Genomic DNA, 17,853 nt, shown 5'->3' with positions numbered 1-17,853 from the left:
CTTCATGCACAATTTTTACAATTTCAAAGACACAAATGTGGCAAGTATTGTTGTAGCAAATATAAAAACAAAGAGAAATACTACACCAAATGCCGTTTTGGTTTCCCTAGACCACTTTCAACAACAGGTCAAGCAAACAACTTCATGTCTTCAGTTAGACATGGCGTCAAAGATAAATCACCTAAGAACACATATTACATAAAACGAACAGAAAGATTAAAATACATCAATGATTACAATGCAATCATTGCTCTCCTAGGGAATGCAAATATAGATGTGCAGTACATTGCAGACATTTCCACTGCAGTTGCACAATATGTCACAGCCTACGCAACCAAAGCAGAAAAAAACAGTGCTCCAAGACTTCTGGGATGACATATCATCTGACAAAACACTATCACAGAAATTGTACAGCTTAGGCATGCACATGCGCTCCCATAGAGAATGTGGCTGCTATGAAGCTGCAGACCGTTTAACCGGCACTGCCATGTATGGAAAATCTGAAAATATAGTATGGCTAAGACTTGGTCGTGTTAAATCTAGAAAAAGAGTTCTGAAATCATATGAAGACATAGAAACAATAGCCAAAAATGATCCCAACAGCCAAGACATTTAAAAAAAATTACTAGACACATACTACCCAAACAGGAGTACCACTTTGGAAACAATGTGTGTATACCACATAGCCCAAAACTTCACACACACAAATAATATTAAACCAGATGAGAAGAAAAGTAGATACAGAGTGGACAATTGTGAAGGCAGCTTAGAGAAACTTACCAAACACAGCTTAATTAATCATATCAAATTGTAATGAAACACTCCTCAACATAAAGAACTGTATTACATGTCCCTGCTACGAATTTTTAAACCGTGGGGAAAAGAAGAAGATTTACTAGATACCTATGACTTCTATGAAGACACTTTCAAAGCAAATGAAAGCACTATAACAGACGTAAACCTTACACAGTACAAAACAATGTTGCACAATGAACAGTAGTCAACCTTCTGTAACAGGAAGCCAAGAACCACTTGGACAGACACGAATAGCAAATGAGGCAGACTTGGCCATGACAGAAGAAGAAAACACCAAGTGTCAGTATGAACAATCTACAGAAGACTTTGCTCTTCTAAAATCACAACTAAACAATGAGTAATATAGCATTTTACATGAAATAACAACACAAATTGAACATGCTGTGCAGCATGAAACTAAAAATTGTACCTGCCAAGACTACAAACCTATACTGCTATACTTGAGTGGTCAAGCTGGTTCAGGCAAAATATTCTTAATCAAAATCATCAGCCAGTTCCTACAACAATTGACAAAGAACACACTGACAGCTGTTGTAACTGCCCCGCAGGTTTAGCTACCTACAACATAGGCGGCGTCACTTTACACCAGTTACTTTTCCTTCCAGTAGAACACCAAAACAAATTAGACTATTACAAACTTTCTCCAGAAGCTGCAATGGAACTACGCAGAGTTTTCAAACAAATGAAAATGCTGCTAATAGATGAAGTAAGCATGGTTTCTGATCTAATGTTAGCCTGCATTCACATCAGATTACAAGAGGTCCTGAAAACAGACTATGAAGAACTCTTCGGAGGAAAACACATTATAGTTTCCGAAGATCTTCTTTTTTAATACCTTAGAGCACAAACTATGCCGCAGAACTCTCGGCAGCATAGGAAATGTCAACCTTTGGCAACTTTTCCAATACAGAGAATTAACTGAAAACATGTGTCAGTCTGCAACCTCACATACCCCAACATTTTGAAAATGATTAGGGTTGGTGTACTATCTCAATAAGCACAATCTATATTGAAAACCAGGCACATCCATGCACTCTATAGCCATAACTCTTGTGCTACTGATGTCATGGAACAAATAGCACACAAAAATGTGAACTGTATGTCCTTGATGCCAACTCTTGCAACCTGTTCAAAATTTAATGAAACAATGTTAAAAATAGAAATGTAACCAATACTTGAAGTTTGCTCCACAGACAAACTGGACGTACATGGTATGACACTACCCATGTGTCAACAGGCCACAACAAAGCTAAATACAGCTGATTTGGAGAAAATATTAAAATTATCTTTAAACTGTAGAGTAATGCTCTAACTTAGCCTTGATGTGGACCAAGGACTTGTTAATGGAGCACTTGGTACAGTTGTTGGCTTTTAAACATACCCATGTGACAGCAACATTCGCAGGTCGATTCATGCAATTAATGTGTGCTGAAAATTCCCGCGCAAGTGTGCGAAACCGTGCGAATCGCAGTGCAAGTGCGAAAATCGCAGCAAAACCCGCGCACATCGATTCATGGAAGTCCGTGCGCGAGTAAAATCTGGGATGTGCGCTGAAAATCTGCGCGGCGCATGCCGACGCACAGGTCATCTAGCGGCATGCGCTACGGCCACAGCGAAAGCGCACATAGCGCGGCACACATAACAAAAGTAGGCGTAACATGGGGCGTGACACGCGGAATGGGGAACAACGCGTGAAAATGTGGGCGTCACAGGGGAAGTACAGGAGGCAAGTGTGCGGAACGCCCACACGCTCGCCTACAACACGTATTCATGGAATCGAATAGGACAAACCAGTGCACAGGCAAAAACGCGCACAGGCTAAACACGTCCGCCACACGAAGGCAGGCGGTAGCGTCCCTGCGCATGAAAAAAATGTGCGCCAAAATGTGCGCTAACAAAATGCACGTATATACAGCTCTGATGATTGTCCCATACTGTGGCTCTCTAGGACAAATGACGTGCAAAGGGGTACGCGACAAACACTAACACCCGCTGTGTCAAAAATAGCGTGTGCGTGTATTTCCGTGGTGCGCAGGAAGCTTCATACGCGATTGGCCTTGGGCGAGCGGGGTGCGTGTAAATCTGGGGTTCGCGGGAAGTTTCACACGCGATAGGCCCTGTGCGAGTGGGGTGCGTGTATTCCTGGGGTTCGCGTGAAGTTTCACATGCGATTGGCCTGGGTACGTGTAAATCTGGGGTTCGCAGGAAGTTTCACACGCGATTGGCCTTGAGCGAGCGGGTTACGTGTATTTTGGGGGTGCGCGGGAAGTTTCACACGCGGCAGGCCATGTGCGAGTGGGGTACGTGTATATCTGGGGTGCAGGGGAGTTCTTCACGTGAATTGGCAGTGTGGCTCCTCCCAGGTGTTCCCTCTACACCCTCCACGGCCCCTGCAGGCAGCCCACACCACAGGGGACTACCCTGCACCCATGGTCATTTCCCGCAGGCAGCCCATCCACCATGGGCATGCCCCAAGACAAGCCACATGTCAGCTTGCACTACTGATCACCAACCCATGACCCCCTCCACCCCCACCCCCCAGCAGTGCAGGGGCATCTGCCAGCAGGCCCCCACTCATGTCCCCTTGCACCCCCACCCCCCAGCCATGAGGGGCACCTGCCAGCAGGCCCCCACTCATGTTCCACTCATGTCCCCTTGCACCCCACCCCCCAGCAGTGCAGAGCACCTGCCAGCAGGCCCCCACTTATGTCCCCTTGAGCCCCCACGCCCAGAAGTGCAGGGCACCTGCCAGCAGGCCCCCACTCATGTCCCCTTGCACCCCCACCCCCCAGCAGTGCAGGGCACCTGCCAGCAGGCCCCCACTCATGTCCCCTTGCACCCCCATCCCCCAGCAGTGCAGGGCACCTGCCAGCGGGCGACCACTCATGTCCCACTCATGTCCCTTGCACCCCCACGCAGTACAGGGCACCTGCCAGCAGGCCCCCACTCATGTCCCACTCATGTCCCCTTGCGCCCCCACCCCCCCAGCAGTGCAGGGCACCTGCCAGCAGGCCACCACTCATGTCCCCTTGCACCCCCACCCCCCAGCGGTGCAGGGCACCTGCCAGCAGGCCCACACTCATGTCCCCTTGCACCCCCACTCCCCAGCAGTGCAGGGCACCTGCCAGCAGGCCCCCACTCATGTCCCCTTGCACACCCACCCCCCAGCACTGAGGGGCACCTGCCAACAGGCCCCCACTCATGTCCCACTCATGTCCCCTTGTACCCCCACCCCCAGCACTGAGGGGCACCTGCCAGCAGACCCCCACTCATGTACCCTTGCACCCCCAACCCCCAGCACTGAGGGGCACCTGCCAGCAAGCCCCCACTCATGTCCCCTTGTACCCCCACCCCCCAGCAGTGCAGTGCACCTACCAGCAGGCCCCCACTCATGTCCCCTTGCAACCCCACCCCCCAGCAGTGCAGGGCACCTGCCAGCAGGCCCCCACTCATGTCCCACTCATGTCCCCTTGCACCCCCACCCCCCAGCCATGCAGGGCACCAGCCACCAGGCCCCCACCCATGTCCCACTCATGTCCCCCTGCACCCCCACCCCCCAGCAGTGCAGGGCACCTGCCAGCAGGACCCCACTCATGTCCCCTTGCACACCCACCCCCCAGCAGTGCAGGGCACCTGCCAGCAGGCCCCCACTCATGTCCCACTCATGTCCCCTTGCACCCCCACCCCCCAGCAGTGCAGGGCACCTGCCAGCAGGCCCCCACTCATGTCCCCTTGGACTCCGACCCCCAGCAGTGCAGGGCACCTGCCAGCAGGCCCCACTCATGTCCCACTCATGTCCCCTTGCACCCCCACCCCCCAGCAGTGCAGGGCACCTGCCAGCAGGCCCCCACTCATGTCCCCTTGCACCCCCACCCCCCAGCAGTGCAGGGCACCTGCCAGCAGGCCTCCACTCATGTCTCCTTGCACACCCACCCCCCAGCACTGAGGGTCACCTGCCAACAGGCCCCCACTCATGTCCCACTCATGTCCCACTCATGTCCCCTTGCACACCCACCCCCCAGCACTGAGGGGCACCTGCCAACAGGCCCCCACTCATGTCCCACTCATGTCCCCTTGTACACCCACCCCCAGCACTGAGGGGCACCTGCCAGCAGACCCCCACTCATGTACCCTTGCACCCCCAACCCCCAGCACTGAGGGGCACCTGCCAGCAGGCCCCCACTCATGTCCCCTTGCACCCCCACCCCCCAGCAGTGCAGTGCACCTACCAGCAGGCCCCCACTCATGTCCCCTTGCACCCCCACCCCCCAGCAGTGCAGGGCACCTGCCAGCAGGCCCCCACTCATGTCCCACTCATGTCCCCTTGCACCCCCACCCCCCAGCCATGCAGGGCACCTGCCACCAGGCCCCCACCCATGTCCCACTCATGTCCCCCTGCACCCCCACCCCCCAGCAGTGCAGGGCACCTGCCAGCAGGACCCCACTCATGTCCCCTTGCACACCCACCCCCCAGCAGTGCAGGGCACCTGCCAGCAGGCCCCCACTCATGTCCCACTCATGTCCCCTTGCACCCCCACCCCCCAGCAGTGCAGGGCACCTGCCAGCAGGCCCCCACTCATGTCCCACTCATGTCCCCTTGGACTCCCACCCCCAGCAGTGCAGGGCACCTGCCAGCAGGCCTCCACTCATGTCTCCTTGCACTCCCAGCCCCCAGCAGTGCAGGGCACCTGCCAGCAGGCCTCCACTCATGTCTCCTTGCACACTCGCCCCCCCAGCACTGAGGGTCACCTGCCAACAGGCCCCCACTCATGTCCCACTCATGACCCCTTGCACCCCCACCCCCCAGCAGTGCAGGGCACCTGCCAGCAGGCCCCCACTCATGTTCCCTTGCGCACCCACCCCCAGCAGTGGTGGCACCTGCCAGCAGGCCTCCACTCATGTCTCCTTGCACTCTCACCCCCCAGCACTGAGGGGCACCTGCCAACAGGCCCCCACTCATGTCCAACTCATGTCCCCTTGCACCCCCAACCCCCAGCAGTGCAGGGCACCTGCCAGCAGGCCCCCACTCATGTCCCACTCATGTCCCCTTGCACCCCATCCCCCCAGCAGTGCAGGGTACCTGCCAGCAGGCCCCCACTCATGTCCCATTGCACCCCCACCCCCCAGCAGTGCAGGGCACTTGCCAGCAGGCCCCCACTCATGTCTCCTTGCACACCCACCCCCAGCACTGGGGGGCACCTGCCAACAGGCCCCCACTCATGTCCTACTCATGTCCCCTTGCATCCCCACCCCCCAGCAGTGCAGGGCACCTGTCAGCAGGCCCCCACTCATGTCCCCTTGCACCCCCACCCCCCAGCACTGAGGGGCCCCTGCCAGCAGGCCCCCTCTCATGTCCCACTCATGTCCCCTTGCACCCCCACCCCCAGCAGTGCAGGGCACCTGCCAGCAGGCCCCCACTCATGTCCCACTCATGTCCCCTTGCACCCCCACACCCCAGCAGTGCAGGGCACCTGCCAGCAGGCCACCACTCATGTCCCACTCATGTCCCCTTGGACCCCCACCCCCCAGCAGTGCAGGGCACCTGCCAGCAGGCCCCCACTCATGTCCCCTTGCACACCCACCCCCCAGCAGTGAAATGGCGATCTCAAGACACAAACCAAAAGTCAACTATGTACATCAACACATGTCCGCCACACGAAGGCAGGCGGTAGCGTCCCTGCGCATTAAAAAATGTGCGCTAACAAAAAGCCTGTATATACAGCTCTGATGAATGTCCCATACTGTGGCCCTCTAGGACAAATGACGTGCAAAGGGGTACGCGACAAACACAGACACCCGATGTGTCAAAAATAGCATGTATTTCGGGGGTGCGCGGGAAGTTTCACACACGATTGTACCTTGGTGAGCGGGTACGTGTACTTCAGGGGCTTGCAGGAAGTTTTACACGCGATTGTGCCTGGGCGAGCGTGGTACGTGTACTTCAGGGGCTCGCGGGAAGTTTTACACGCGATTGGGCCTGGACGAGCGGGGTACGTGTATTACTGGGGGCGGGGAAGTACAGGAGGCAAATACGCAGAACGCCCACACGCACGCGGCAAACAAGATGCGCTAATCCGGAAACACGTACGTCAGCAGGAAGCAGGCGTACTTGGACCCGTGCTGCACAAAAGTGCGCGCAAACAACAAGCAAGCTCAGACGCCAGGATGAACATACCGTTCCTAGCAGCAGTGGTCGTGGGATACCACAGGAGGAGGAGGAGGATAGTCAGGCCCAGAATTTTCACACCCAGAACCAGCCTTTTTGGTATGCCTGATGACCAGGTGTATGGGAGGTACAGGTTTCCACCTCACATAATACTCGACCTGGTCAGTGAGTGGGAGGATGACCTCACATCACCCACCCTCTGCTCCCAAGCACTCATCCCCCTGGAGAAGGTCCTCAATGTACTGCACTTTTTGGCCACCGGATCATTTCAGCAGACAAGTGCCATGGTGGGGGGGGGTGTCACAGGCCACGTAGTCACGCTGCCTACACCAGCCATCATGACTGCACGCCCATCAGTCCGCAGGCACATATACCTGCCCAGAACACCTGCAGAAAGGCAGGCTGCCGTCAAGGATTTCTACGGGGTGGCACAATTCCCCAAAGTCCTAGGTGCCATTGATTGCACCCATGTGGCTCTACGTCCCCCCAGGGCATCAGAGCACATCTATAGAAACCGCAAGCACTGGCATTCCATCAACATCCAGGTAGTATGTGATGCCAAGGGAATCATCACCTCAGTATATGCCAACTATCCAGGGTCCACCCACGACAGTTTCATTTACAGAATGTCAACCCTAAACCGGGACCTAGAAGCTGGGCGGCATGGCGATACATGGCTGCTCGGTGAGTATAAATGCCACAGCACATGCATGCATGCCAGATACTGAGTAATGTCACAACCCTACTAATGATACCCATCACCACCTCCCCATGGGGACAGTGCCTACCCTCTGAGCACCCACATGATGACGCCAATTCGGAACCCCACCACGCCACCCGAGGTAAGATGCAACACAGCCCATATTGCAACCCGGGGCATAGTGGAGCGCACATTCGGAGTGCTCAAGTCACGCTTTCGCTCCCTTGACCATTCTGGCAGGCAGCTGTTATACGCTCCCCCAGTAGTGTGCAGCATCATAGTGGCACCATGCGTCCTGCACAACGTTGAAACACGCTGGGGCCTCCCGGTGGACATGGTGGTGCCCCCACATCCCCAACCACATGCACGCCCGCTGCGCATGGGAGGGGAAAGGGCACGGGGTAAGGCAGCCCGAACGCAGCTGGTGGCTAATTACTTCACTTAGAATCACACCCCTGTGGAGTGCACACAGCCCTGCCACATACCAGCTGACAATCGATGATGACACAAGGGACAGTGAACTGTCACAACCATACCAGCCTGAGATTGGTCACCTGGAAGTGTCACAATGTGTGCATCCCTACCTACAGAAACACCACCAATGCTGTGTCATCAAAAGACACATATGCTGCTAAATGCATTACCCCCTTGCAAAATACAACATGAGAACAGTGCCATGTCACCCAACCCCTCCCCAGCACCACCACCCAACACACCATGGCATGTCATGCTATGTGAGAGCAAACAAAGCAATCCCGAAAACCTGACACAAGTGTCACAAAGTACAGTGTCCCTAATGGAAACTGGCCACACACAATATGCTCCCAGTAATGTTGAACTAACAACACACATGACCAAATACTTACCAACAATACAATGCAGCTACACAAGCTCAAACATAACTAAAACATGACAGTACTAAGTTAAAGTAGTCGTAGTCTTACAACCTGAATATGCCACCACATCGCCCCCTTCCAACTGTAGTCTTGCAGGCTTCAAAATCTGTCTGTGTACTGCATACAACATGAACTCCATCTCCAAAGTAGACGGCCTTGTGAAGACATGAGGAATGAACCTGCAAATTCAGAGGGAGACATGGAAACAGAAGCATACATAATTCCAACATGCAGTGTACAATACAACAACAAAATACACAAGGAATGTCTATACAGTATTGACTACAGACTGCCCACACAGCTCATGGGAGCCCAACATCACTGTGTACACCACTGTCACTTGGTCACACCCTTTGCAAGCCCATGGAAATGGGAAGCAGGAGGGGTGTGTGTGTCTCACAAACTCAAGCATCAAACCCAAACTCAGGACAAGCCTGCATGTGCCCAGCCAGAATACAGTGGATGCCCACTGGAGCCACACAAGGCAACACACTGTTAAAAAATAATAAAAAATAAAAAATAAAAAAGCAAAAAAGCAAAAATAAAAATAAATAATGGCCACGTGGGGGTCCGGGGAAGGCCACCCAGGAGGTCCGAGGACAGGGTGCGCACCAACAGCCGCCTGTGTGGATGTTGGGAAAAAACAAACCTCCATGGGCTCATGGCCTGCACAGCTATGCCAATGTGGGAGTACTGCTGCTGTCGCTCTCATTAACCTCTGCTGCTGCCGCAGGAGGTGGTGGTGCTATAGGAGGCAGCCCATGCAAAGCCCTGGTATGGTCCTCCATGGCAGCAAGCATGCGGGTGTGGAAGGTCTCGTTCTGGAGGATTATAGTGCGGAGATCCCCATGCAGCACCTGACGTGATGCCCGGATCTCCTCCCGAGTTGCCTGCATCTCAGCTGAGAGCGAACGTGTGAGCCGCTCCAGCTGCTGTTCTGTCCTCAAGTTAGTGGAAGTCTCAAGGTCAACAAGAGTCTCCCTGAGATGATGGAGTTCTACCCTCAGGGCTTCCCTGTGGCCCTGGGACTCTATTGATATCGATTGGCATAGAGTCTCCGGTGCCGCCCGTCTGTCCCTGTTGGATGCCAACATGTCCTCCTTGTGTGATTGGCAAATGGAGTCTGTTGCCTGCTGTAGTAGCTCCATCTGCCTTTTAGGGGGGACAATGGAAGTGGCCACCCTCTCCATTGCTTGAGCCATCATCTCAACTGATGCTGCCTGTTGGGTTGCTATAAAATAAATGGATTGTTCCCAAGCGGTATTGCCTGGTGGCGTCCGGCCACCGCGTTGGCAGGCACCACACCTGTTTGGGGCAAAGCGATCTGCGCCTTGCTGTGCCGGCACTGCCTGAGGATGCAGGACTGCATTCCCCCTCTGATCTGGTGGCCCAGGAACAGGATCAGATGTTGTGGAGTGTGACCCTGCACCCCTAACCGCCAAAGGCTGACTAACCAACACTGACATCCCCATAGAGGGTTCTACCCCTGGTGCAGGTGGGTTGGACAGAACAGAACCCCTTCCAGAAACACTTACCTGTGACGCCACATAGGTCTCATCATCTGAACCAACACCTGAATAGAGATCTGGGGAGGTGCACCCAGAGACACCCCTGGACAGAATCGTCTGCAGCAAGAGTGGGTTCTCACCCACCACCACACCACGTCCTCCACTGGTGGCCGGTTGTGCCTCAGGTTCCTCCTGGGTCTGCACCATCTCCTCAACCTCAACAGCATCAAGTGTGTCATCCCCTGCAAAAACATGAAAGACAAAAAATTGAAACAGGCATTAGCACCAAGCTACAGAAACAGTACATGATTTACACATGTCCCACATGACTATTACCCTTCCATGCATGCACTGTCACATAGTTGGAAGGGGAGGCAAAAGTCTGACACTGATGACACCAAGATGGAAGAGCAACACATTTGCTGCATGCTGGGTAGCACTACCATCACACATTGGCCTGTGAGTGGCATGTCCTATACACATAAATGACACATGCCATCACACAGATGGCATGTTCCATAGCCATGGTACATTACACAAGTACATCCACATGTTAGTGAATGAGTACTGTCACCCATCCATGTGAGATGGACATGAAGAGATGAAAAATGCCACAGAGTGTGAAAAGATACGCCATCTGCCACACACTGCAACACATCCAGTGCACAAAAATACAGTGATTGCAGGGCCATGTACACTTCAATGGTTGTGCACTTCAACATGACAGGAAACAACTAGCATGTTCCACATTGAAACAGGCCCAAAAACATCATGTGATCAGGATAATACTCATTCAGCCTGAATGGTCAAATCATTCAACTACCAAGGTGACACATGTGGGCCAATGTGGAGTTCTTCAATGACAGAAGCATGTCACATATGTCACAATAGGGCTGAGGAATGTTTTGCAAAAGTGGGAGAATTGAAACAATCAGCCTGAAAGAACAATGAAAAATACAAACAATGTTGTTGCATGATGCCACCTCAAGGGCAACTGCCATAATGTTGCGCTAAATTACTACTGTGGGCAGAAGGGATAGTGTTACACCCAAATTCAAGGCCGCAGAATGTTTTGGATGAAGCACATGGGTGACCCATACTACTCAGTCACACACACCCTCACCTGCCACTCAATCAGAACCCGTCACCCAAACAACATACACATGCATTGCACACACACGCATGGGCACTCACCGGACAATGTGTCATAATCGGGTAGTTCTCCCACACCTCGGATCTGTTCCACTGTGACGAAGGTCCCAGCAACAGACTCATGTTCAGTGAGTTTGTTGTCCTCTTGTGGAGACCCACCGCCAGTCACCAGAATAGCGGCATGACTTGAGGCCAGCTTGTCCTTTTCTCTGCGCTTCAGGTCGTTCCACAGCTTGTAGCAATCATCAGCTGAGCGCCTCACAAATCCAAGGGCACTTATGTGGTTGGTGATGGTCTGCCAGTGTGCCTTACGGTGACCAGGTGTGGTCTTGGACCCTGTAGTCACCACCATTTCGTGGCTATGTTGCAACACATAGCTCACAAGTGCATTAAGTTCCGAATCATTGAAGCAAGGCTTCCTTGAGGTACCGGAGTGTTAGCCGTGCCTGGGGTCTCAGCCTGTTGTGCCAGAGCACCCTTCTTCCTCTTTTTAGAAGGTGGAGCAGAGCCAGAGTGGCTAACGCCGCTCTTGTCAGTAGGGGCAGAATCACCGGTGGACTGGGTTGTTGGAGTGTGCAAATGCACATTGACCATAGGACTTGGTGCAGGCATTGTCTGAAGTGTGATGTTGCAGGGGGAACATCAGTATGATGGACCAGGACCAACACTGTCCTGGCTGGGAGAGTCAGAGCTGGGGCGGACAGAGCTGCAGCTGCCCCTGCAGCCTCACCAACCTGCATACTTGGGGCATCAGATGACATAGCTGCCCCAGATCCACGTGCCTTGGTGACAACTTGCACCACCACACGTGGCCTCGACTTGCTGACCTGGAAGTCAGCCAGGGAGTCATCCTGTGCCAGGTCATGTGCCACAATGGGCTGGTCCAACAAGGGCTGAGCTGGGATGGTCTCAGCCACATTTCCCTCAACCCTGGGGGGGGGTCATGGGTGTCCCTGATTGGTCCTCCACATGGGGGTATAGGGGCACCCTGCAAATCCTGGCCACATCCCCTACCGCACCCACCACGTCTACCTTTTGAAGGTCGGCCACCTTTGCCTCCCTTACCGCTTGGCCGCCTCCCAATCATGGCACTGATGTTGTTGTGCGTATGGGAGGAGCAGTAAACTATTGTGCTGGGCAATTGGGGGTCAAAGGGGTAGGGTACTATATGGAATTCGTACCCTAGTGCTCTAACAAGGCTGTCTGTGACCCCTGGGAGAAGATGACGGGTCACGCAACGCACAGGCAGCCCAAAAACAAAAATAAATGTGCACGCAACCCCTCGTGGACCACGTGCGTGGAAAAATGAACCCGCACTACGCTGTGGCAACCAGAAACACAAAAATAAGCGTACGCGTGATACACGCAGCCTACAATGACCTCTGAAGGGGTACGCGACACACGGGGCAAGCGCAGTTGCTAAGTACGTGTGGAACTCACAGTCTGCCTGGAAAAAGAACGTGAAAAATATGCGCGTGTGCGCGTTGGCAACGCCCCGCCAAAAGAAAAATTGTACGCTGTCTGAGGAGACAGGACAAAAGGAGAAGTGAACACTGTTTGAGGAAACAGGCCCAAAAAATGTAGGAAAATGAAAGCTGTCAGAGGTAACAGGGAGTACGAACTTGAAACACTGTGAAGTAATCGTGTGTGAACCAACAAGAAGTACAGAATCCACCCACTCGCTCTCCACAAAAAGCACATACAAGGAAATGGTGTCCTACACGTACCTTTTAAAACAGCCCACACGTACACGTCACTTACGCATGTACGCGCCCTTTCCTCCAATTACACGCGCTGACACTCGGACGTGCAGCTTTTCCATATGTGCTCTGTCATCACGTGCTATGAGGGAAACACCCGCGTGTGTCACCTCACAGACGCGCTTACGCGCTAAGGGCTTTTGGTCCAATGGAATCGCGTACGTGCGCTGACGTGCTTACGCACTAAGGGCCTTTCCTCGAATTACATGCTAACGTGCAAGATTTTCACGTGCCAAATCACTCCGTATCAAGCTGGCCACGCGTTCACACACGGAAGACCACGCTCCTGCCCAGAAGGCCAAATTACTGCCCCCCAGAGCCCTGAGCACGCTCCCCCCACCTGCCATCTGCTGCTGCCTGATTGCCTGCTGCCCACGTGCCCTGCCATTTGGTGCCTGCACGTCAGCCAGGGGTGCTGTTGCTGTGACCACCCCTGCTGGAACCGAAGACTCCCGACTGGGATTCCATCGCTCCACAGCCCAGCCCCAGGACCCAGTTGCCCACCCACTCCTGCCTCTGGGGTTGCCATGTCCAGCACTACACAATCTGGCGGCACTGGCAACCCCCAACCAGAGAGGCAGAGGGCCACCAGCTTCACTGCCACCGAAGTTGGTGTACTGGTGGAGCAAGTCCTGGGGCAGTATGATGCCCTCTTTGGAAGGTCGCGCGCTGACAAGGAAGGACGGACCAGGATCTGGACGGACATCGTGACTGCCATCAACGTGGAGGGGGTGGCAGTCCGCGAATTCCATCATGTCAAGAAGCACTGGGAGGACTTCAGGTCCCGGACCCTCAACAAGGCCCTGCGCCTCTTGAAGGCAGCGGATGCTAAGGGGCGCCGGGGCCACCTGTCGCAAGACCAAATGAAGGTCCTGGAACGTGTATGCCCAGCGCTCCATGTCCAGGTCCTTGAGAGGCACACCCATCTGGAGTCGAGCGGTAAGTGTACATGCATACTGATTGGAAGCTGTGCGTGTGGTGGTGTGCCAGTAGTGTGCAGGTTGCACATGTGGTTTTGTAGGTGTTAGGGAGAATTCTCTGTTTAGGCTGAATTTCCTAACCTAGTGAGTCCCCCAGCAGCTTTGCTGGATTTCTGGGATTTCTGGAGTTTGTTTTTTCCATCCTGCCAAGAGTGAGACTCTTTTTCTCCCACTCTTGGACATGAATGTGGTTAATTCCTTTGAATGTCAATGTGTTCTATGGGCTATGGGGTCTTTTACTCCATAGGGTCTCATATGTTTTACTGTGTGTGTTACACCACACCCTCCGTGCCGTAACACTGGGGCATCCTAGAGGATCCCCACCATAGACTCCATACCCTGGGACGGACTACTGTCTCCCAGGGCATGTAAAGTCACCATTGGCTTTACTAGACCTAAATTTACTAACAGAACTAGTACAAACCATCCTATTGTGGATGTACTAGTAAGGTTAATTCGATTACCCCTGGGTCTGTTATTCGAGGGGGCACTGTCCCGTCCCCCCTCGTTGAGTTTTGGCTGGTGGCAGTGGAAACTACTTGTTATATTCGACCCCGAATATAACTCTATGGGATTCTTCCCATTGTTGGAGGTTAATACTTTTTCTCGTTAGTCTCTAACATACCACCGGTTTATTTATCTTAAATAAATCTATCGGTTGGTATTTTCTGCCAGAACTTGGTTTTTAAAATGGTGTCTGTGTTCGTCTCTGTGACTCCTAAACCAAAGGTTGAGCCCTTTGTTCCACTTTTGGCGGGCTTCTGCACAGAGGCCCTCCAAAGTGGTGCCATTCTGTCTGGGTACCACAGGGGGTGTGGGAAGGGGTTTAGGCACCCTGGACTGAGTTGCCTTGCCAACTCAAGTCGCACTCTGGTGTGATTGGCCCAAGTGGTGAGCCACCCCGCTCACCACTTAGCGTGTTTTGATTGACAGCTAGGCTGAATGAATGGGGGTTTTCTGCATAAAAGCAGGGCTTTTGGGACTGGATCTTCAGAAGTTGCCACAGGACCTAAGAATACAACGAGGGTAAAGCTGAGCCAACCTGCAACGACGACACCTCCGGTGGAGCCCTGCTGAACCGACTCACCAATTCCCAACGACAGAGGAGATCTCCCGGCTGGAGAGTCTTCTTCCCCTGACTGGTGGGAACAACCAGTCTCCCTTCGCTTTTTCTTCGCTTCCAGGGCATAGTGGTCTAATTGCCCGTGCTGAGCACCCCGGCAACCGGATAGCCACTAACCCGTACTGCAACCAAAAGGTGGTGCCTTGTGACGAGCACTCCGCGGCTGGTCTCTTCCCTGGTGGTGCAACGATCTTCAACTTTCCTTCGACAACGAGAGCATCTCTTCTCTTGGCAAAGCCCCGACTTGCATCCACCACCAGGAACAACTGCCCCCGCCGGAGCTGTCTCTCCACATACAAGGTACCGTGTCCGCCTAGCTTCCCTTGTGACGGTTAGCGTGAGGTGTCTTAATCCCCGGATGCCTAAGGAATTAGTGGGTATGTATGAACCGAGATTGGATGTGTTGGATTGGGTAAACTGTTTGAATATAATCATGGGCTCCAGGACATCACCGGGAATGAGTTACTTCCCTGGTTGTTCTCTAGGATTCCCCCTGTTGCGACTGATGTGGTAATGGAGTTGGGGGAGGTGGATAAGAAGGATTACGAAAGTGTGAAACTAGCTTTGATAGCTAGGTTCGGGAAGACCCCTTCCCAGTATCTTAAGAGGTTTAGAACCCTCAAAAAGCATGATGGTACCCCTTGGGCTACCTGGGTGAGTGAAGGGTTGAAAAACTTAGAGGGATGGATTAAGGGTTACAAAGTGAACACTTATGAGGGTATGAAGAATCTTTTTATGTTGGAGTCTATTTATGATGCCTGTTCTCCTGAGCTCAGACAGCACTTGGCTGATTCGAAGGAATTGGATTCCAGGAAGCTAGCTAAGGCTGCTGACTTGTGGGTTGCCAACAGGGCTACTCATAGGGATTCTGGGGCAACTCAGAAAAAGGATGAGGGAAAACAGCGTAAGAAAGACTCAAAAGAGAATTCGAATAACTCAAATTCCAAAGAGGGCCCCAAACAAAACCATAAGGGTAAGCCACAAGGAAAACCGCAGCAGAAAAGTGTGCCTTCTGGTGCCAAACCGGAAGGAGGCCAGAACAAGCCACCATTCCAGAAAGCATTTGGTAAATGCTTTGTTTGTGGCTCGACTGACCACGTGAAAGTAGATCCCAGATGTAAGGGTAAACCTTCCGGGGTCCAGCTTGTTTCCTTAGCCTTCGCTCCAGAGGAGGAAGTCCAAATGGCAAGTGGAAACTTTCTACTGCTGGCTGACGAACCCATTGGAGTCTCAGCCAGTGTTTCTTTAGTGTCTCTGGGTTTGTGGGAACAACAGAATTTAGATGTCTATAACTCCATCCCCGATAATACTAAAGAGTATTATAAGGACAGTGTCCAGGTGAATGGTCAGGAGACTCCTGCCATTAGGGACACTGGGGCCAGCATAACTGTGGTGGATAAATCTTTTTTTGCAGGCTGAGGATGTTGCTAAGGCACCCAAACGCCTCACCAAGTTAGCTGGAGGGCTTGTGCAGATGCTTCCCCAATTACCAGTTCTCATCCAGTGTAACGACATGACTGTGAAGATACCTGTCAGCATACAGAGTGAGGTACCAGGACACACTCTGTTGGGTAACGATTTGAAAACTCTCGGAGTTGTGTCGCATACCCCCAGACCTCCTAGTAAACGGTTACAGGAGCTAACCAGACCTGCAAGGGAGAGAACCATGCGAGGAACTCTCCAGGAGATGATGAAGAAAGATATCACTCCTGCTCCACTGGAATTGTCAGCTGCTGTCTCAAAAAAATCAGAAGCGAAAGGGAAACCTAAGAATTCTATACCGAAACCAGCAGCCAGCATTTCAGTGCAGCCAACAAGGACTTCCCCACGGTTGTCCAAAGTTACACCCGTAACTCCCCCTCCAGCGGAGGCTGAGATGGAGGTACAACCCTGCATGGTAGAATTAGACTCTGAAGAAGAGCTAATGGAAGGCCAGGGACTCATTGGAGATCTGGATCCTGTTGAACATCCTGAGCTGCAGTCTTTACTGGCAGAAGGTGGACCCAGCAGGGCCGACTTCAGTAAGGGACAGAGAGAATGTCCAACTCTGGAAGGTCTTCGCCACCAGGCAGAAGCTCAGGCTGAAGGGCAAGAGCCTGGGAAATACAGGTTGCACTGGGAAGATGGCCTCTTCTACAGTGAACCGACCGAGTCTGCACCTGGAGACTACAAGCGACTTATAGTACCCCAAGAGAACAGACCACAGCTCTTGCAGTTAGCCCACAAAATTCCTTTGGCTGGTCACTTGAGTTTCAAGAAGACTAAGGAAAGGCTCTCTCTCTACTTTTATTGGCCAAAGATGGGGGCCGAAGTAGAAAAACACTGCAGGAGCTGCCACACCTGCCAGACCTCTGGTAAGGTTGGCTCTAAGAATGTGGCACCTTTAGTGCCTCTCCCAGTTGTGGGAGTCTCATTTGAGAGAGTAGGGATTGACATTGTTGGTCCCCTTGATCCTCCAACCTCCTCAGACAACAGGTTTAAACTTGTTGTATTAGACCATGCTACTAGGTATCCTGAGGCAATTCCTATGAGGACTGTTACAGCTCCGGCTGTGGCTAAGGCCCTCCTTGGTATTTTTACCAGGGTCGGGTTTCCTAAGAAAGTAATCTCTGACAGGGGGTCAAACTTTATGTCCGACTACATGAAAGCCATGTGGAAAACCTGTGGAGTTACTTACAAGTTCTCAACGGCTTACCACCCACAAACCAATGGATTGGTAGAACTGTTCAACTGAACCATGAAGAGCATGATA

Source organism: Ambystoma mexicanum, chromosome 6q (genome assembly GCF_040938575.1).
Source record: "Ambystoma mexicanum isolate Mex_15411 chromosome 6q, UKY_AmexF1_1, whole genome shotgun sequence".
Classification (NCBI taxonomy): Eukaryota; Metazoa; Chordata; class Amphibia; order Caudata; family Ambystomatidae; genus Ambystoma; species Ambystoma mexicanum.
This window is presented reverse-complemented; position numbering follows the sequence as displayed.